The sequence below is a fragment of the Mustela lutreola genome, chromosome 2, assembly GCF_030435805.1.
Source record: "Mustela lutreola isolate mMusLut2 chromosome 2, mMusLut2.pri, whole genome shotgun sequence".
Classification (NCBI taxonomy): domain Eukaryota; kingdom Metazoa; phylum Chordata; class Mammalia; order Carnivora; family Mustelidae; genus Mustela; species Mustela lutreola.
The window spans coordinates 23,292,305-23,314,397 of NC_081291.1; the positions used below are offsets into that span (position 1 = coordinate 23,292,305).

At 42.4% G+C, this 22,093-nt stretch overlaps 1 protein-coding gene across 1 annotated transcript in view; it reads left to right on the forward strand.

Annotated features, from left to right (window-relative positions):
• The window catches only part of CACNA2D3 (calcium voltage-gated channel auxiliary subunit alpha2delta 3), an 867,979-nt gene that overhangs the window by 105,497 nt on the left and 740,389 nt on the right, over window positions 1-22,093 (forward strand). The gene's annotated exons all lie outside the window — the stretch shown is intronic.

Sequence of the window (22,093 nt, forward strand, 5' to 3'; positions counted from 1 at the left end):
AGTCAAACTCTCATCTTTGCAGATGATATGATACTTCATGTGAAAAATCCAAAATTCTCTGCTCCAAAACTGTAAAAACTCATACAGGAATTCAGTAAAGTGTCAGGATATAAAATCAATGCACAGAAATCAGGTGCATTTCTGTACACCAACAAGACAGAAGAAAGAGAAATTAAGGAGTCGATTCCACTTATAATTTCACCCCAAACTGTAAGATACCTAGGAATAATTCTAACCAAAGAGGCAAAGAATCTGGACTCAGAAAACTATAGAATACTCCTGAAAGAAATTGAGGAAGACACAAAGAAATGGAAAAATGGAGAAGCTTGCCAGGCACTGAATGTGCTGGAATTTTGATCTTGGACTCTTTAGGCTCCAGGACTGTGAGAAATCAGTATCTGTGGTTTAAGTCACCCAGTTTATGGTGGTTTTTGCAATAGCATTCCAAACTGATTGAGACACTGACGAACCTTACTTATGTTCAAGAAAATGTTTCCCAGTTCTCACAAGAATTAACTAAGCCAATACATGTTTAAATTGGTAAGTTGTGAGGGTCATTAATTTCTGAAAAGGCATAATAATTTTTGAAGTGTATATCTTATCATCTATGAATGAAAAACTCATCTTAGCATGTAAATCATTTCTGAGCCACAGCTAGACACAGGAGATTCTAAAGGCAAGCTCTGCCGGACTCTGTGGGAGACAGGTTGCCAATGTAGAGCTTCATTAAGCATGTTATACTTACAGCTCAAGAAATGCAGTAAATTTGTATGAGAGATTATTCAGGCTGCATGTCACCTCCACAGTCTTATAAAATACCTTTTATCTTGCCAAAGAATCTTGATTTGACATTTTTATTTCAACAGTATTTTATAGAGATAGATGTACACAAATCTCTCTGCAAAAGGAAGAATTATATATGCTAATTCATTCAATTGAGCTGTAAACATTTTCTCTGCTGCTTAATAGGACAAAATACATAAAGATTAATTAAATGATCTGGAATTTCCAAGCTTCTTTTTAATTGCATAAATTGAGTCTGTTGCCAAAAGATATCCAGCTCTGGTAAACATGATGGATGGTGATGGAGACATGTGGTGACTTGCATTGACTTCATTTCTGGATTCTGCCTGAGGATATTGTCCACAGGCTGCAGTTTACAAGAAAATATCCACTCCAATAATGGAGAAGCCAGGCCTCCGTGGTCAGTGGTTTCATATGTTGTCTTTAGGGTGTCACCACGTTGAAATGATAATGGAGAATGCTCACTGGTTGGGGGCTTGGGTCTTTGGGAAATGTGTGGCTTCAGTGTTTCAGCTGCCAAATATCTGGGTGTTGATAAGGGTTTCTGTTTGTTGAAACACAGTACCTCGGTTGAGTAGAAGAGGTTCTTAAATCAGAATTAAAAAGCCTACTTCTGATCCTTAATCTGATAGCTAACCAAATGAAACCATAGAGCTACCATCTGTAAGGTAGGGGCCCTGTGACTTGTTTCTACCTTTCTGGATAAGGGTAAGGAGCCCTCCGAAGTGATGATTGTCAGGGCTCCTTGAAAAATCTAAAGCAATATATTTATTAATATGTAAGCGTCTGCTAGAGAAGCAGGCCTTGTACTGGGCTAACCTTGTTGCATACATATGTAATTAATATGTGGTTTTGTTGGGATGCCTGGGTGGCTCAGTTGGTTGGACAACTGCCTTAGGCTCAGGTCATGATCCCGGAGTCCTGGGATCGAGTCCCGCATCGGGCTCCCAGCTCCATGGGGAGTCTGCTTCTCTCTCTGACCTTCTCCTTGCTCATGTTCTCTCTCACTGTCTCTCTCTCAAATGAATAAATAAAATCTTAAAAAAAAATATGTGGTTTTGTTGTAAGAATTCTTCTAGATGCTGTTAGAATGCTGTCTTGGAGCTGAAAGGGATTTTTGTCTAGTTTGTTCACCTGTGTATTTCCAGTGTATAATAAAGTATTTGACCTATACTGGTGGGTCCATAAATTGTGTTGAATGAATGAATGAATGAATGAATGATTTTCACAGGCATTAGAGTTAATAGTACATGGTTTTATCAAGGGCAAGGCTACAAGTTTCATGGCTATAAAGATGTATTTGTTTTATTTCATTCCATGGAGATAGGTAGCTGCCTAATATCACAGAGCTGTCTGATGAATGGAAGGGGTAGTCCTGGGCTGGGGTGGGAGGAGCGATCACACGAACTCAGGTAGCAGGACCAAAGCTGTGGCTCTAGATGTGACCCTTGGCCTTTGGCACACCTGGGGTTGCTTTTTCCCACGTGGCATGGCATGACAACCCTAAGCCTTGGGTCCAGTGCCTTGTCATCCAAGTATAGCACAAGTGTGTTTCCCAGGAGTGGCCTCCTCTGTGCTGTGGGGTATCAGCTTTGTAAATACATGCATGTGTGTATATATACAACATATGCATGGAGTGTGTGTGTGTGTGTGTGTGTGTGTGTACACCATGCAGGTGTACTGTGTGTGTGTATCTGACATGAAGAGCTGAGCTACAGAGTCAGTCAATTCAGGGATTCCAATTCTGGATCAGTCATTTGCTGGTTTTATGCTCTTGGGACAGTTATTGAGCCTCTTGGAGCTTGGGGTTTTTGGCTACAAGGAGATGGTGGTTGCACCTCACTCCTAGGGTTACTGTGAGCATGAAATGAGTTCATGCAGAAAAGGGTTTAGCAAACTGGGTGGTAGTCTATATAAGAGTGTGTTAGGGGCGCCTGGGTGGCTCAGTGGGTTAAAGCCTCTGCCTTCGGCTCAGGTCATGATCTCAGGGTCTGGGGATCAAGCCCCACATCGGGCTCTCTGCTCAGCTGGGAGCCTGCTTCCTCCTCTCTCTCTGCCTGCTTCTCTGCCTACTTGTGATCTCTGTCAAATAAATAGGTAAAATCTTTAAAAAAAAAAAAAAAAAGAGTGTGTTAGTTGTCACTGTTCTTATGTCAGTACCATTTACCGTAGAATTACTAGCAGCTGGGTCCTGGGCATAGAATCATGCATGCAATCTTTTTACATTTTCTTAGCAATACTATGAGGAGAGTTTTTTAAGCCCAGGAGGAAACATGTCACAAGTGGTGAATTGAATGAGGATTTTTTTTTTAAGATTTTATTTATTTATTTGACAGAGAGAGAGAGAGAGATCCCAAGTAGGCAGAGAGGCAGGCAGAGAGAGAGGGGGAAGCAGGCTCCCAGTTGAGCAGAGAGCCGGATGTGGGGCTCGATCCCAGGACTCTGGGATCATGACTTGAGCTAAAAGCAGAGGTGTAACCCACTGAGTCACCCAGGCACCCCTTGAATGAGGATTTTTGTTCTTGGTTTTGGCCAAAATGGCTTCCTTTCTAGACACATCATATTCAGACAATCTCTGACCCTCACCCCCACACTGAACAAATTTCCCCAATCCTGCCCTGTGTTCAAGGTCTGTTCCTTTCACATCATTGTTTTGGATTTTTCCATGTGTCGCTCTTCATAAATCTTTGAATAATACTGAATGGTTTATTCTTTGAGATGCAGATGTAGAACACACAGGGATTTTTGATTTACGATAGCATAAGATGCAGCCTTCAAATTATTTAATTAGGGGACAAAGCTGTGTTGCAGTCCATGCCTTCATTGTTTGCAGAATCTCATGCCAATCAATTGCCTTGGAGTTTGTCTGAAGCTTTCTGGGGGCTTGGCTTTCCACACAGCGCTGTACCAGTGAGATAACCCTCATCATCTCTGCTCCCAAGGAGTCGTCAGTCCACGGGGGAAGACAGACAAACAGTTACACTCAACCTAGTAAATGACAGGTAGTGCTAGAAACACAAATATAGCAGGCTAAGGTGAGGGAGAGTGGTGGGGATACGTTCAGGAGGGTTCTCTGATGAAACCTTCGTCCAGAGACTGGGCATCCTTCCTTATTGGCTCCAGTGTTCTTCTTAGCACTTATGACCACCTGCCATTTTTCTGCTGCCCTGCGTCCCTGTGGAGTATCAGCTCGGAGTATAGGGCGTTAGTCTATTAGCGTTCACTCTTATATATCTCAGATCCCAGGGCCTGGGCCAGCCTGGCGCAGTGTGGAATGGATGAATGATAGATGGAGCCATTAGCTGGGAACCACAGAGCAATCATTTATAGGCTGTGGACAGTCTGTGAGAGGTTACCCGTTAGACAAGGATGAGCCCCACACAGAGGGTAGGAAAAGGCAGTAGAGGACACGGGGTCAGCTTATCCTACAGAGCCTGGAGACACCATAGGTGCACATGTCCTCACCACATGTTTTTAAGGAGGCTGCCTTGCTTTTTTGGCCCCTGTGGCCTTCTGCATCCTTAGAAACACATGAAATGATATGGCACTGGTGAAGAAAGACAGGCTCTTTGTGCTCCATTTTCTGAAGATGTTTGGGAATGTTCATTCTTTGGGACAAAATTCTCATAGTATTGAGAAAATGAAAAATTTGAGCCTGGCGGGCTACTTGACAATCTGATCTGAGGAGGAGTTGTGGATCCCTTCTCAGCTCAAAGGGATGCTGGGAGTCATTCGGCATGGAAGATTTAAGTTCTCTGTTTATCAGACAGTTTGTTTTCAGTTGTCTTGTATGGTTGCATAGACAGGGATTGATTCTGTTTAGAAGATTAAGGATGGGCTATTGGTAAAAGGTAAAAGGTTTTCATGAACATTAATAAAAATTCTTTCCCGGATCTTGGTTTCTAATACTGTTTCCCAGCAAAAGGAACTAGGACTCCTTGGAGAAATGGCAGATTCTTGGACTGGGGCAGGGAATTCATAAGAGTCTGGAGAATCTGTATTGTCAGAAAGTAATCGGCAAGTGCTCAATGCACAAACAACAAAAACACAATGGTGGGATGCTGCCAAAAACACAGAGCAAGAGCTCCCAATGGCCACACTGGAATCATTTGAATAACAAAATACAGCAGTACTGGATTGCAATCTAAAGGATAACATAAAGTAAAAGTCAAAGAAATAAGTGATATGTACAAATGGGTGGGGACAGAGATAGATCTCCCATGTAGAAGAATTCAACATAATGTCTATAGCTACTCTCCCTTCAAGGAGGTGGACTATAACTCCCACTCTTCAAATGTGGTCTATACACAGTGACTTCCTTCCAAGAGTACAGTACAGAAAGGGAGGGAACACGGAATAGCTATTCAGTGGAGAATCTTGATCACCACCTCAGCCAGAGGATCAAGGTTAGCATCAACAGGGATAAGTCATGCGGATAGGAATGGCACTTCCTCTTTAAAACACCCATTATCCCAGCCTAACCATGAGAAAAAAACATCAGAAAAATCCCATTTGAAGTACATTCCAGGAGATACCAAACCGGGACTCTGCACAACTGCCAACATCCTCATAACAAGGAGAGTCTCAGAGAAGCTGTCACAGCCAAGGGGAGACACGATGAGTGAATAAGATCCCAGAACAGAAAGAGGACATTAGGTGAGAACTCAGGAAATCTGGATCAAGTGTGGATTTTAGTTAATAATAATAATAATAATAATAATATATCCATATTTGTTGATTAGTTGGGACACATATACCATGATAGTTTAAGAGAATAGGAATAGGAGAAGCCGGTCAGGGGGTATATAGGAACTCTGTACCATTGTAGCATTCGCTCTGTAATCTAAAACCATTCTAAGACAAAAAGTTTATTGAAAATTACCTATTGAGCTAAACCCTGGAGTATCGTCACTTTTGATTGAAGAGCAGGATGCCATTTCAGCATGCCAATATGTTCTACAGATGAAGGTTGGGGGGTGGTTTTGAAGACCTAGCCCGCCAAATAGACTCTGCACGGAAGTTGTTAGGGATGTGGAAACGTCTTGCCAGAACCAGTTGGGTGGCACGTAGAGTAATGCAAATGTCATATGAAATACCATTGTTGCAAGTGGCCCAGACCAAGAGGGCTATCCAACATAGCAGCTGAGCCACACTGCCTTGGATTGAAATCCAGCCTTGAAGTATACCAGCCATGGGATTTTTGCAGAAGTGGTTTTATGCTCTGAACCTTGGTTTCCTCCTCAATAGAATGAATATCATGGCAACACCAAATCAACAATAAAGTGAGGGGGCTGATGCGTATAAAGCACTTAGCACAGTACTTGGTACTCATTAGCTGTGCTGTAATTGGCAGCTTCTGTTGTCGCTGATAACTTCTCTCTCTGTCTCTCTCTCTCTCTCTCCTTTTCTTCTTCTTCTTCTTTTTTTTAATGGGCAAAATATATTCCATTAACGCAGTCTGCGTAATTCTGCTTAATGGCAGAGATGATGCAGTGGCTACTTTGATCTGATTTCAAGGGTAGTAGGAAATTCTTTCCTTGCAAAATATGTGTTATCAATGCCTCTATCCCCCCCTGGAAGAATTAATTATGTTAAATAACTTGTATTAAACATTATCATACCTCTTTCAAGCTGCTCATGTCCCTAGAAGGGATAACACATCTGGCATGAAAGAGCTTACAAGATTTGCCGTGTGGGAGAAACCAAGTGCACTGGGACCTTGGAACAAGAGGAGAAAGTGCTCAGAAAAGAGAGCAAAGGCACCCTACTGGCCTACGAAACCCACCTACATATATACCCAGGGATGGTCCTATTGCTGTTTATCTACAAGTCTGTATTTTCCATTTCCTGGTAATCTAGGTATCCATGCAGTTTGGATTTGTCTAAGTTGTACAAATGAAATGTAGGTCAAAAACATTTTTATAGATTTTCATGGTAAAGATTAATCTTCACTCAAGCAGCTGGATCTCTGGAACTTGACTGTCATGAAGAGGAATACCAGCTGACCCACCAAGACTTCATTTAGTGGATTCAACTTTCTAATTGCCTTTTTTCTGCCTCTCAGGAATTATTACATCAACATCTTTTACCCTGATTGAAAACCCGAATGTGTCTGCTGTTGGCATGTACCACAGCAAAAGCATGCTGGCTTTGGCTTACTTCCCCCTTGGCTACATTTCCCAGTGTTTTCCCCTTTCGACTGCAGGATTTCTGCAAAGCCACAGAAGTTTAATACGTTTTTGTAGATGCTCAGTAGAAAAATAAAAATGGCTTCATGAGTAACTAAGGTTAGGAAATACAGAGTTAAACCAAGCTAAGCAAGTTACCTTACTTGCAGACCTTTTCAGAGCCTAGATTTTCCTGATGCATCTTGGGAGTCTCTGAGAATGTGTGTGGTATAGATTATCTCTAAACTTTCACGAAACCTACCTTTTTGCAGTGTCTCTCGAGCCTGATGCTGAGAGATCAGAGGTTGGAGGTACATATTCAAAAAACACCATTCCCATTCCACACTATTTTTCAATTTATTTGCACTCATCAGATTTGTCTTTTTAATGGCTATAAGTCATCTGTAGCAAAATTTACACACTTATTAATTTTTCTCTGTATCATCCCTCTGCCCCATATAATATCATATTTGTAATTTTTTAAATAGCATAGTTGAGACTCTGTAGAACTTTGGGTTTTATTTTAGTGACATAATTGCCTACATTGGCATTAGTGATTTGTCAGTCATTGGTGCATATTAAGGAGGTAGAAGCAAATTGCTGCTGAACCCAGAGTTAGAGCAAATCACCTCAAATGATTATGCAAAAAATCCAATTTGCGTCTTATAATTGTTTTCGTATGGCAGTCCCTCATTGTGGACTTATTTTAGTAGAAAAAAACCTTGAAACATTGTTGCAATTGCTAAGATATTTTCATTTGTCATCAGAGAGCTTCTTATTAGTGGGGAGAAAACAGTAAATCTCAAGACATCTAGTTTTTATGGTATCCGTTTTCATGAGGCAGTACCTGGTGGAGAAGTGCATACAATGGAGCAAATATATCCTGCTTTTCCTTCTTATTCCTCATTTAAGTTTTAAAAAAAAAAAAAAGTTTGCAAGAGCTGCTGAGAAGAAGACTGACTCCCAAACAGAAGGCACTTTCCTCCCCAATGCAGTCTGTACTGTTCAGGATGGGCCAGCCAGGACATGGGATAGTGATTCACATCAACTCTCTTTCTTTCTGTGGCCCAAGGAAATTAACTTTCTTATGTCTTCCAAGTGTTGTTTGCCAAAAACATAAGCCACAGCACTCATAAACTCATTTGAGGTCTTTAAATTGTCGTGAATATTTTATTAGCAACTTATAAGCCAACAGATGTGTTTATTATTGTAAACCATACACATATTGGGGAAGTAATGTTTATAAATTCATTATCAGTCATTCTTCCTTATCCTTGTCAAAATATTATTATTTGATATGTAAAAAGGAGTGGGTGTCTGGCCCTGTGGCTAGAATATAGGACACAAGACAGTATTGGACAATAATTATCGAGTCAGCTGAGTGCTGTTCTGGGGTAGGGCTTGGCTGGGAGTATGGTCAAGACCTTTCAAAGATTCTTGAAGAACAGGAGAAAAAGAAGGAATTGAATTTTTTCTGTGCTTTGCATTCAGCCCTAGAAGCAAGAATGCAGTTATTGCATGAGTTAAATGTGGAAATCAGTCAGTTAGTGGGTATTTATAGGGTAGCCCCCGTGCCAAAGGAAGGATATAGAGCGATAAACCTAGTGGCTCTAGCCTTTAGAGATTTTGTAATTCAGACTGACAGATAAGATAGAAACTCATTGATGAAGTTCAGTGCCAATGGAAGATTCTCAGAGAACAGTGAAGCAGCCCCAGGTTTTTAGTAACTGCACTGGAAAAGCATTATGGTGCATGTTGTGGTTCCAGTTGCCGAATGTGGAGTCGGGGTCAAAAGGGCTGCGTCACGGTAAGCTGAAGATGTTTGGGAAGGACAGGTGTGGCTTGACTGGCTGCCGTGGTTCAGAATGCAGAAAATCTGTCTAAAAGCAGAAAATCTGAGCCTTGCTCAAAAGAGTGGCATAAGTGGTAATAGAGTCGAGTGAGTAAACACGAGGGCTTCAGGGCAAACTTACATGGCATTGGAGGCAGGTCCTCTGAGTCTCCGATCCTCCTTTTATTCAGCATTAGAATAGGGATAGTGAAAATATAATATCACTGTATTAACTGCCAACATAGTTTCTATGAAATAAAATAACACTTTCATTTTTATTTTTAAAAATTATTTATTTATTTATTTGTCAGAGAAATCGAGATCACAAGATTAATCTCTGCGGCAGGCAGAGAGAGAGGGGAAGCAGGCTCCCCGCTGAGCAGAGAGCCTGATGTGGGGCTCAATTCCAGGACCCTGAGATCATGACCTGAGCCGAAGGCAGAGGCTTTAACCCACTGATCCACCCAGGTGCCCCAGATAACACTTTTACAAGAAAACAATTTTACATGATGCTGGACACTTGAAAGGTCCCACATTAGCTGCTATTCGAATCACTGTAAACAATGCCTGCGGACTCTTCTTTGGGGCCAGGAACAAAGTTTATGGGACAGATAGTAGAATATATGGCTAAAGAACTGAACTTCTAATTTTTAATTATCAAACATCCCTTTGGCATTCATGTCAGGACTATCTGGAGCAGTGCAACATGTTAAAGGGGACTCTCTGTGTAAGAGGGAGCTTGAGGTGTTCGACCCATCAAGATAGGAGAAAAGAATTAAGTAGTAGTGATCATATTAGGTGGATTTTTTTTTCCTGTTAAATGAAAACAAACCTAGACAGGGGACCAGAAAGGAGGCTCGCCAATCCTGTAGGTTGGTTGCTGTGGGTCAGAAGCTCCGCGGCTTAGGTTAAGAGATCGGCCACGATAAGTTCGTCTGTTTTGTTCCAACCAACCCAAGAGAACAGTAATTACCAGATATAATAATGCTTGTCAGAGGCGGTTCCTGAAAACCCTCTGCTGCTTCAGCATAATCAGAACGACAGAAGTTGCAGGATGATTTTCCTTGTGAGAGGCATCCACTCAGAATGCTAATTAGGGCAAGTACAAGGAATATGGATCAGCAGCTGAGCGATGCATTTCCCTCCAGTCCATGGAGACAAGACGGGAAGCGGGCTGCGGAAGAATTTGACTTACCTGATTTATGGTTCATGATGTGATTCTGTACATTGATTTCTGGCTCTTAATTCTTCTTATCTGCTGCTTCGTGAAGAGATGCTTGGAGGACACACACCCGAGAGTAGGCTGGCTTCTCCCTTGGAAACTTTGGAGGTGCTGTTATGCTTGGAAAGATCTTGGTACAAAGCAAAAAATAAAGTAAAATAAAATAAAGGACCCGGTGCCAGTTGTTATCATCCAAGTTCCGGGAAAAAAACTATCTAAAAATGAAGTTTGGAGTCTTTACTCTTTTATTCAGTTCTGCTTTCTCTTGGGTGACCTTAAAGTAGAACTTGAATGTAGTGGCAAGTGGGTCCAATCTCTGAAAAACATCCCCTTGGGTCACTCTCTATCTTTGCTTTTATTTGCTGCCAAGCATTTAGTTTGTAAGAAAAATCTAAGCATTTATCCAGAAGCTCCCAGTGCTGATTCGCACCTGGCTGTGGTCTCGGCGACCATGGCTGAGGGCTTCCTTCTTGCTAGGCACTACGGTGAGTGCTTCACAAAGAGAATTCATATAATCCTCATAGCATATTGAGTGGCGGGTCCTGTACTATCATGAGTACCTGTGTTAGAGATGAGAAAAAGCACCCTGAGGCTAAGTGTGTTGCCCAAGGCCACACAGCTCCTAAATTGGGGAACCAGGGATTTAAACTCTGGGCATCTGACTCCACAGTCCACGGTCTGAGAAAGTGTATGAATCACAAAGGGGCTTTTGGACAACTTTGAGGTGAAGACGTGGTCTACAGAACAGAGTCTGAGCAGACTGGGCCTTACGGAGGTCAGGCTGGGCATGTCCTATTCAGACATCACTCAGGACCATGGGCTGGTGTATGAACCTCATGCCGGTCACATGGCTGCTTTGGAGGTGCGAGGTGGACACACTGCATGACAGGTTGGCAATTTCTAGGGTGCTCCTGTGGTTGAAGGTACCAATGAGGGGCAGTGATTAAGAGCTTGGTTTCTGGAGACACATACACCCAGCTCCAAATGTGGAGGGTGTCAGTGGTGGTCACTGGCTGGCAGTTCCAAGACTTGCTTCCAGGGTGATCTTGGGCAAGTTACGTTGACTTCCTAACCCTCAGTCTCTCCATCCAAACTATGATGATAAGACTACCTATGAAATAGAGTTGCTGCAAAGATGAAGTGAGAGAAAACGTGTAAAAGCTTTAATGCAGGGCCCGGAACATGGTAAGTGTGTCATCTGTGGTGGCTGGCGTTGTTTGGTTGCTCCTAGGGCAAGGAGGATGTTTTAAAGATCATGGGCAGGAAGGCATCTCCCTCCAGTTGCCAAAATACAGAAGTGTTCTCTGCCGACAGAGATGTTGGAGGAGGTCGGGGCTCGAGAGAATTGCCATCAGCTTCCTCAGTTAGCCTGAGCCCCTGTATCAGGTCATAAACCAGGTGCTGTCTGATTCTAAGGCACGAGACCGTGCCTTCTGCCTCTGGTTTATTTATTCCATCACTTGGCAGTGACCGCCCCTTTATCCCACGTCCTCGTGGAATCGGGGAAACCCAAGCCTGTGGAGACTTTGGGTTCACCACCCAGGAAGACAAGAATGTAGTGTGGGAAGCCTTGAGACCCTGGGAGCCGTTCAAGGCTTGACAAATGCCAGTTGAAGCTGGATAAATCTGGCCAAAAAGGGAGTGGGTCCTCTTGATTATATTCGGGGTTTTATCTTGTGTGATGAGCTCACGTGGTTCCCTTCTTCTCAGCACTCCCACACTTGAGGGCTGGTGGCTGTTCCCATCACACGGGGAGCTGTGCGCCCCGTCTCCACAAACTTGCTGTGCGAACGATAGAGGGTTTTTTTTTCATTATACTTATTCTTAAGGTCAGTGAAGCATTTGATACTTCTGACTAAAAAAAGATTAACTAGAATCCAAAGGGAGAAAGAACCAACCAAACAAAGCATCCTTTCCTGTACACACATAAAATACCCCTTGGGGTAGGGGTGGGGCTCAAAGTTAACTACCTATTGCCGGGCTCCAGAATTCAGACCTTTTTAAAATTTTTTTTAAAAGATTTTATTTATTTATTTGAAAGAGAGAGAGAGACAAGAGATAGTGACAGAGAGCAGGCACAGGGAGGAGAGGGAGGAGGAGACTCCCCCCCTGAGCAGGGAGCCTATGCGGGACTCCATCCCAGGACCCTGAGATCATGACCTGACCCGAAGGCTAGATGCTTAACTGACTGCACCACCCAGGTGCCCCTAGACTCCAGACTTAAGACAACCAGGCAGAACGTTCTTGAGCTCTGAGGCAGGTGGGCTCAGCAGCATGACTTTGGACAAGTCACTAATCCCTCTCAACCTCATTTTCCTTAGTTGTGAGTGTGGGTGGTGACACCTGCCCTGCCTTCCTCATTAGATTCATAGATACTGAAATTGCAATGTTTCTGGAGGCCCTTTCCAAATCATACAATACTAGTTTGGGTTTCTTTTGTTTTTGTTTTTGTTTTTTTTTTTCCCCAAGGTCACAGAGCTTAGTGCAATCATGATGTGCATCTGGGTGGCACAGGTGACATAGAGTCAGCCAGTCATAGTGCATGGAAAAGATACTGGTCATGATCAATGCCTATGTCTTAGATACACCACATGGGAAGACCTTTGAGCTTCTGCTTCCCCTCTGTTGGGCGTAGAGGGTCAGGGGCCAGTACGCCCCCAGCCTCTGCTGGAAAGCAACCTGACAAATTCTACAGCACATTCTCTCTAGAGCCTCCCAGGGCTCCTTAAGCCTTTTCAACCTAGGATGCAGTGGGACGAACGGAGAAACCACGGAGTCCAAGCTCCGGTGTGTCCTTCGAGTAAACACTTAGCTGCTGAGAAAAATGGCCCCAATGGCTACAGATGAACAAAACTAATTTGGGCAAGGGAATGGAGAATGCCTGGAATTTTGACCCTGGGGGGAGCAGCCAGTGACCCAGACGCAGATGGCATTAGAGGTGATCTTGAAAACGAACATTTCCTCTTGGACTTTAAACTGATAACTATTTAGTTGAATGAGACTATGTTAAAGTTGTTAATTATAAAACACAGTCTTCCTCGTTATTAAACAAATGATCAAATGCCTCATTATCTTTAAAAATAGCATCATTGGTGCCAAAGACTCACTGGCTAGCAAGTTCCCTGTGGAGAGACCAAAGTCACTGCCGTGGCCTCAGGATCCGAGATAATGCCCTGCTCATAGTAAGGTTTCAGCAAAGATTTGTTGACCGATGGGCTGAAGGGAAAAAAGAAGCATGCATTGAAGTTGTGGAGGGATTGACCCATTTTTAATTTAAATCAGTGGACATTTTGGAAGACTTTAGTTTCCTTGTAAACAATAAAATATGTGAAATCATGTGTTTAAGATGCTACCTACACATTATTCAATTCACATTGAAATAGTTGACTAATAAACACAAAAATGTCCATATACCTCTTAAAATCCTCTTCTTCTTACCCTTGGGGATGCTTTGATAGTCTGGTAATCATATGGTGCATATTGTTTGTGTGGAGGCTGGGACAAGAATTCTGGAAGGATTTAGGTGACCTATGAGCAGTTTAATATCTGTTGGGTGGTCATTACCTGGGGTAACCTTTTGTCCTGTTTTTGGCCAGGACAGTGCCATTTATACCAGTTGTCTGGCATAATTATTAATGTCACTCCTTTTTTTAAAAAAAATATTTTATTTATTTGTCAGAGAGAGAGTGCACAAGCAGGGGGAGCAGCAGGCAGAGGGAGAAGCAGACTCCCTGCTGAGCAGGGAGCTTGATGTGGGACTCGATCCCAGCACCCTGGCATCATGACCCGAGCTGAAGGCAGATGCTTAACTGACTGAGCCACCCAGGCGTCCCTATTCATGTCACTCCTTATCAAGCTCAGCAGTGTCTTCATTTGAGCATAAATGCTTTGGTCATAGCTTGTAAGTGGTTGGGTTGTCAAAGAACACAGGTTTTTGTTGGTTGGTTTGTGTTTGTTTGTTTTAATAGTTGTCAATGAGTGAGAGTGTGAATGAGGTAGTAGGAATAATCATTCCCCTGGGGACTCAAAAGGTAGCTTGTACTGAGCAGAGAGAAAAGTCTAGACTCCTGGTTCCAAGGTTGGCTTCTGTTTGAGGACTAGGGCCTTTGACCTTAAGGCGGGCCTCCCCTTCCATCCTTCATGGAGAGACTGGTGGTTAGGATTGCTTCCCACTCCAGTGATGTGGCAGTTGGCCTGAGATGTGGGCTCCAACAGCCAACTTTTGATCCTCTGTGTAACGCAATTGTTAATTAGCATAATGCAGAGACTGAGAAACAGCTTCTATTCAAAAGCCTCCTTTTGGAGGTTGATGCTGTTCTCTCTCAGACCCTCACTGCTCTTACCATAAGGGAATACCCACTACCAGGCTCACCCAAGCTCCCAGCCCCTTCCCCTCCAAAACCCTCAGTTTGTTTCTCAGAGTCCACAGTCTCTCATGCTTCGTCTCCCCCTCCGATTTCCCCCAATTCACTTTTCCTTTCCCTCTCCCCATGTCTTCTGAGTTATTCCTTATGCTCCACAAGTAAGTGAGACCATATGATAATTGATTCTCTCTGCTTGACTTATTTCACTCAGCATAATCTCTTCCAGTCCCGTCCATATTGATACAAAAGTTGGGTATTCATCCTTTCCGATGGTTTCAGTCATTTTCTTTCTTTCTTTTCTTTTTTTTTTTTTTAAGATTTTATTTATTTATTTGACAGAGAGAGAGAGAGCAAGAGATTACAAGGAGGCAGAGGGTCAGGCAGAGAAAGAGAGGAAGGGAAGCAGGCTCCCTGCTGAGCAGAGAGCCCGATGCGGGGCTTGATCCCAGGACTCTGGGATCATGACCTGAGCCGAAGGCAGAGGCTTTAACCCACTGAGCCACCCAGGCACCCCATTTCAGTCATTTTCTTCACTTTGATATCTCTTACACCTTTTTTAAACCTGCGGACTCCTCCTCCACCCCTCTTCCCCTGTCCCTTACAATTTATCAGTTAAAATGAGGTCATCTAACTTGTAGAGTTTCCCACAGTTTACATTTTGCTTATTGCTCAGTCGTAATGGCATTCACCCTGTTCTTCTGTCCTTGGAATTTCCTATAAATTACTTGGGAGCTGCAGTCTCCTGGTTTGACCGGCCTCAGGTCTGATTTCTTGGCAGGACTCTGGGTAGTGGCAGAGCGTTCTTCCTTTGGGAGGCACATGGCGCCTGTGGCTCTCTCTGCTGTTGGTGCTCTTTGCCTAGAGTCATCAGTCCTCTAGGATTGCAAAGCAGTGCATATCATTGATTTTTCATTTGTTAGCTGGAATATTTCTATAATGAAGTGTTTCCTCATCTCCTTTGGTTTCTCACCCAGTATAATTCATAAAAGATAAGGAGGATAAATCCTTGATTTATTCATCAGGTTCATAGTAGGGAATCTTTCCCCTACCATCCTTTGACAGCAACTGGTGAGTTGTGTGCTTTTTTTCTCTTTTCTTGTTTTTTGGTATTATTGCGAACAAATGGATTTAAATATATTTTATGGGTTTCAGTCAATTGCAGTTATCACCTTTCTTTTTTTTTTTTTTAAGATTTTATTTATTTATTTGACATACAGAGATCACAGATAGGCAGAGAAGCAGGCGGGGTGGTGGGGAAGGGGGGAGGACCCTGGGATCATGACCTGAGCTGAAGGCAGAGGCTTTAATCCATTGAGCCACCCAGGTGCCCCTGCAGTTATCATCTTTATTGAAGTGCAGATCTTTGCCTTGGGAGAGCCTCTTCAAGTTGGCTCTATTTGACATGACTGTAAGAGTCTTTGACAGCTTCCCTGCTACATGGAATGACAAGATCGTCTAGGCTTTTCTCATACATTTCCTGCCCCAGACCAGGAAGCAGCCATTTCTCCAAGATATTCTGATTTCTTTCAGTGAGAAATTAGTATATCAAGGCCACACTCTGGGTGCTAGAAATGCTCAATGTTACTTGGTTAGACTTTGTTTCTAGCTGTTTAGAAGAAAAGCTAGAAGCTGGCTAGGATACAGATGTATAAATATAGCTCTGTGTGTGTGTGTCTAAAAAATGCCTTATAATTTCATATTGATACTTTTAATTCAAATACCATATATGTATAGTGTGTGTATATATATATATATATATATACATGATATATATGTATTTTATATATTTGAATATATTGATACATCTGTATCTTTCACATGAAGAAACTTGGTTCTAAGGACAAAGGGATGATAAAATTAGAATATCTCATAACTTTTAATAACTCGTACTTGGATCTCATATATAAAACATCTCAAGAATAATATTATTTCACAAATATGGTTTCTCAAAATACTTAAAACATTTAAAAAATTTGTTTTTCCTATCTCTTTATTTAAAAACAATAATTTTACTACATTCTGAGAGCATGCATCCATTTCTTTTTTAAGATTTTATTATTATTTTAGAGAGAGAGAGAGAGAGAACACTTGAGTGAGGGGAGGGAGAAGGAGAGAGAGAGAATCCCAAACAGACTCCCTGCTGAATGCAGAGCCTGACACAGGGCTTGATCTCACAACCTTGAGATTATGACTGCTGAGATTATGACCTGAGCCGAAACCAACTCAGTTAACGAACTGAGCCACCCACGTGCCCCAGCATGTTTCCATTTCATACTATACTTTCCCTTGTAACCCTCATTCAGTCTTAATTTTTTAAAGCATTTATATATTTAATCTTCCCCACCAGTCCTATCTCTTCTCTTTAGCCATTTTGGTTGAATCTTATTTTCTAGCATATTCCTCAGAAATGGCTCAAGGGGACCATATTCCCTGAAGTTTTATATGTAACTCTGTCCCTTACACTTGAAAATAGTTTTGCTGAATATAAAATCCTTGGCTTATATTTTATTTCCTTGAGCTTTGAAAATGTTACTTTCAAAGCCTGATTATAACATTTTTTTCTCTTGTAAATCACTTGTTCTTTTGCCCAGATGCTCAGAGAATTTTTTCCTTTTCTTTAAAAGTAACAAAAGTGAACATGAAGGTAGAAGTAGAGCCAGGATATATCTCTGAAAGCACCCAGCATATATTGTTTTTCTTAACACAATGTGAAAACAACAGAAGAGGGAGCTCTGCAGTGAGAAAAGCTACTGTGAACCATGCTTCCTAAAAGTTTAGGAGAATTAATTTCACATAAATATAAGCCATAGAAAAGGATGGAGGTAAAATCTCATATGAAGACAAAGTAAGATAAAAAGAATAAAGAGCAGAGTAATGTCTTTACATATAACACACTAAATAGATGAGCCCATTCAACAGGTTAAATCTATAATTTTCTCTTGTCAAAATGAACTAAAATTCATTAAGAAGGTGATAAAAGAGATGAAAAATGAGGTGACAAGTAAGAAAAAGCATTGGAAATGAAGGAAAATCTTTTTAGAAATGAAGATTAGATAAGAAGGAACACAAGAGCAAGTAAACACAACAGGTGATGCCTTAAAAGAATGAGAGAAGGTGAAAATTAGGAACATTTTAACAGAAAAAAACTAGAAAAAGAATTCAAGAGACAGGGACAAACATTGAAGGCAGGCAAAGGAGGTCTAACATATATCTAAGTGGAGCCCCTGAAAAAGAAAAGTAAAGCAAGGAACAGAACTAACACTGAATCTATAATTCAAGAAAAATTACCTGAAATGAAAAGGATTTGAAGTTCCATCCTGGGACCTCATGTCTGAGAACAGTGGCCCACAGTGACCAACAGCCAGGTCATTTGCTGGTGTCTCATTTGATCACTGCTTATATCTGCTGCCATGCCTAGAACAGTGCCTGGGACACAATAAGTGCTCAAATGAATGAACAAATGTATTGATGTTGAGTAAATACATAATATAATTTTAAAATAAAATTAGAACATGTCATAATTTTATTTACCTTAACTATTACATATTTCATATGACCCTGGATGAGACTAGGGATAGTATTACAAGCTTTTATGTATTGAATTGTTTTTCCCCTCACCACAATTCATGGGTTGAAGCCATAACCAATGATTCTATTTGGAGATAGGGCCTTTAAGGAGATAATCAAAGTTAAATGAGGGCAATAGGACTGGTGTCTTTATAAAAAGAAGAAGAGACACCAGGAGTGTGCAGACACAGAGAAGAGGCTGTGTGAGGACAGAACAAGAAGCAGCCACCTGCCGGCTGGAAAGAGAGCCCTGCCTGTACCTTCATCTTGGACTTCCAGCCTCTAGAACTATTGGAAAATACACTCCTGATGTGTAAGCTGCCCGGTCGGTGGCATTTTGTTAGGACTGCCCTAGTTTTGAGATTTTAAGGTTTCGGTCACTCTGTCTGGAAAAGAACCACAGCATGAGGTACTTGCTAAAGGCAAAGGGAACAGAGAATGAGTATTGGAAAAGGGTGGATATAAATACCAACTATGACCACCTGACTGGTTACAGAAGTAAGGACTATACTAGTCATGAGTATGTCCTCCTTATTTGGTTATGAATGTGTGTATGTGTGTAGCAGATGTCTTTGTTTTCTTCCCTGTGTTCTTCTCCTATAATGTAACCTAAGGTGTGTTGACTTTATATCATAATATTTAATATAAAGTATTGTTGACTTTACATCATGGTATTTAAATTACTGGATATTAAAGAGAAGAGTCAACATCATCCAGGGATTTCACACCCTCTCCTGGGGAAAGGTTTATTAGTACATTTTGGTTATATGTTTATTAGTACATTTTGGTTGGAGTAGTTTTTATCATTTGTATCATGTGCGGTGGAAGTATGACCTTGTTATTGCCTTTATTTGGAGATTAGGTATGATTTAAGGAGATGCATCTGGGCACCAAGTTGACCAGGGGTGGACTTGTGATGTTTAATTTTCTATTCACCTTGGAGACTTTTTTTGGAGGGAGTAACACTTGAGTAGGTAGATTGTCTTCATTGATGGGGTGGGTCTCATCCAATCAGTTGAAGGCCCAAATATAATAAAAAGACTGGCCTCAGGAGCAAGAGGGAACTTTTCAGGAGACTGCCTTTACACTTCATCTATACCATTGGCTCTCCTTGGGTCTCCACCTGCTGGCTTTGGATCTGAAACTGTGCCCTTGGCTTTCCTGGGTCTACTGCGGATTTAGACTTGGTATTCTCTGTAATTGTGTGAGCTGATTCATTACAGTAGATTTTTCACTTTCTACATCTATACATCCCTATTGATTTTGTACCTCTGGAGAACCCTGATGAATATACACTTATTCAACACTGTGTACCAAAACACTGGATTTTGGGGGGTTGAGCAGGACCATTTTTTTTCTTGTCTCTTACTAATATAAAGGTGGTCGAGAGTGACTCCAAATAACTACAGATGACTTTTTCATCACCTTTTTGGTGTTTGAAAATATCATATTATGATGCTTTTGACACTGTGGAGCCAGTGCCCTTAGTCTCAGTTAGTGGTGGAATGTTCAGGACTTCTCTGAAATGCAGTGAGCATGTGCATCTGGTAGGGGCCCTCAGAGAACCCTGCTTTTCTCTAAATTGTCATGTACTCTTGGAACACAATCTTTGTGATGTCTGAAGTTTGAAAGAAAGCAGCCAAGGTCAGCAAGAGCTTACAAGCCCAGTGGCTGTTTCTACTACTTTTCTTATTTGATTTTCATGATCAGTTACTTTATTCTGATACATACACTGGGATCGGCAGACTTCCTTTTTGTGGTCCGTGGTGAACACGTGGTTTCATAGAACTATAACCCCATTTTATTTATGAAGGTTATCAAAGTGCTGCTTCTAGGAAGCTTACAGTCTTGTAGGGGGTGGGCAAGAGACAAGTGAGCAAGAAAGGATCAGACGCAGGCCAGAACGGGGCAGAACAACAGGCCGTCTGCTGTACAGCAGCTAGGTAGTGACTGATGTTCAGGGAAAGTATCATTTACTCTGCAGTGAGAGTAACATTCACTCTGTGACCTGATGATGAGAGGAAGTGGAGATGGGAGCAAAGAGCACTCTAGCTAGAAGCAGCAGCAGGTGCAAATGTTCCGAGGCAACACAGCTTGCAGATTGTGAGGTGCGGACAGTGTGAGCCAAAGAATGTAGAGGGGACAGTGGGGAGGGGTAAGGTAGGTGTAGGCAGAGCCAGATGAAGTACAGAGGCTGGGACATAGGAACCTGGGAGGGAAATCAAGCCAGGTTTGGCTCCTGCATGGTACAGATCCTGCTGCAGCATTTTGGAAAGGGGTGTGGGGTGCCCTTGGGGCACGGGAGGAAAGCGCGGAGTAGAGTGAAGAGGATTCCTCTGAAGGTGGAAGGGGATAGACTCCGGTCACTGGAAGAGGTCGGGGAAGTAGCGTCAGCCCCTGATGCACAACTGCAGGACATCTCCAGCTCTGCTGTGATGATTGGTAGCTCCGGATTTGGATGGTAAGAGATGACAAGAAGATCTGCATAACCAACTTAATTTGAAACCCTACATTATTTAGGATGGAATAAGGGACAGTTGTAGGATTCTTTGTGGAAGCATCATTACTGCCATCTGCCACTATTTATTTAGAATCTGCAGACCGTGGCATTGTAGTCAGTGCAAACGAGTGGAAAATTCAAATGTCAACCGATTTTGGTCAAAAAGGGCTCTTGGAGCCTACCCCCGCACCCCCGCCACTGATCTCATCCCATCTAGCTCTTAGAGCAATTTCAGAAATGGAGTAGCTTTATTGCCTCCCTAAGCGATGTTTGCCTTGCATCTGCCCTGGCCCTTGGAATCTCTATCTTCTCTTGAATCTAAATAAATATTGTTCCTTTGGAACATGAGTGTGGCACCGATAAGAAGCAGAAACACTGTTAGGTGTCCTGGCTCCAAGGGGCTAGTTAGATAACTATCAAAATGATATTGTCATAAAATGATGCCACTGATAAGGCAGAACAATAGCGTGAAATTTGAGGACCTGCTGGGTTATAGCGAGGCCCTGGTGTTTTACTGTTCCAGCTCTCCTGTTGAACTCTGCTTGCTGCTCGTATTTATGTACTATCTATTAGCAGCTTTTGAAATATTTTATTCATGCAGTAGTATCTCTAGAAATCCTCCTTAATTGGGACCTCGAGATAAATGTATGTAAAGTGCCCTGGATCCCAGTGGTTCTAATTTTGGTTTTTGCAGAGCTGCCTTTTTAATACAATAATCTCATTTTAAAAAAAAATTGCTTTATACAGTTCTGCTAAAGGACAAGCAGGTCCTTACAGGAGAAACCTCTGCTTTCTCAGAGGATGGTCTGGATGATGCAACTGTCAGAAAATTAGCACTAGTTTGGGTTTGAGCTCCTTGTACTGGATTTCACACCAAATATTATGTGAGAATACCTTCATTATACTGTGGGTCTATATGGATTTGCTAGTAGATAACATAAGCTACCTGTTACGGAAATGTCTTTCTTATGGGATCAGGAATGAACAGGCAGTGGTCTCATCTCTGGGGTCCAGGGCAGTGGGCTGCCGTCTTGGCTCTCTCCTATCCACTAGGATTTATTTTTACTTTTTCTTTGTTGTAGAAGTCTTTTAGGGCCTTCTGAAAGACTTCCCTGGACTGTGGCTTTGTAACTAGGACTTGGCTGCAATTCTTTAAAAGTAGACCTTTTTTGTCTTCCAGAGTTTCTCCTCTCCTGACTCCCCTGCCAGTGCTTCTGTTGTCCCGCTCCTGTCTCTGGTGTCCTCGTATAGGCTGCCCACCCTGGGCCACAGAACTGGATTTCTCTGCCCTCTGTTCCACTGTCACCCAGCACCAGGCGTTTGGCATCTGTGCCCCGTTGTCTGTCTGGGGTGGCCCCGCTCGTTTGTGCCAGGCATCCGAGGGACCCTTCCCACGCCTCTCTTATTCCAGCACCCGCTGTGACCGAGGGTTCGGTGAGAGGGTGGAGAGGCCTTGGGGTGGCTAGAGGAGCAGAGCCAGCAGGGAGAGCAGGCTCCAAGAAAACACAGTGGATCGTAGCTACGCAGGCATCACGGTTCTTACCTGCCCTCGCTTCCTGGCTTCGGCAAGGTGTCTGTGCTCTCCGACACTTTGCTGGCCATCCTAGAGTCACACAACGTTTGCCTTTTCTGTGACCC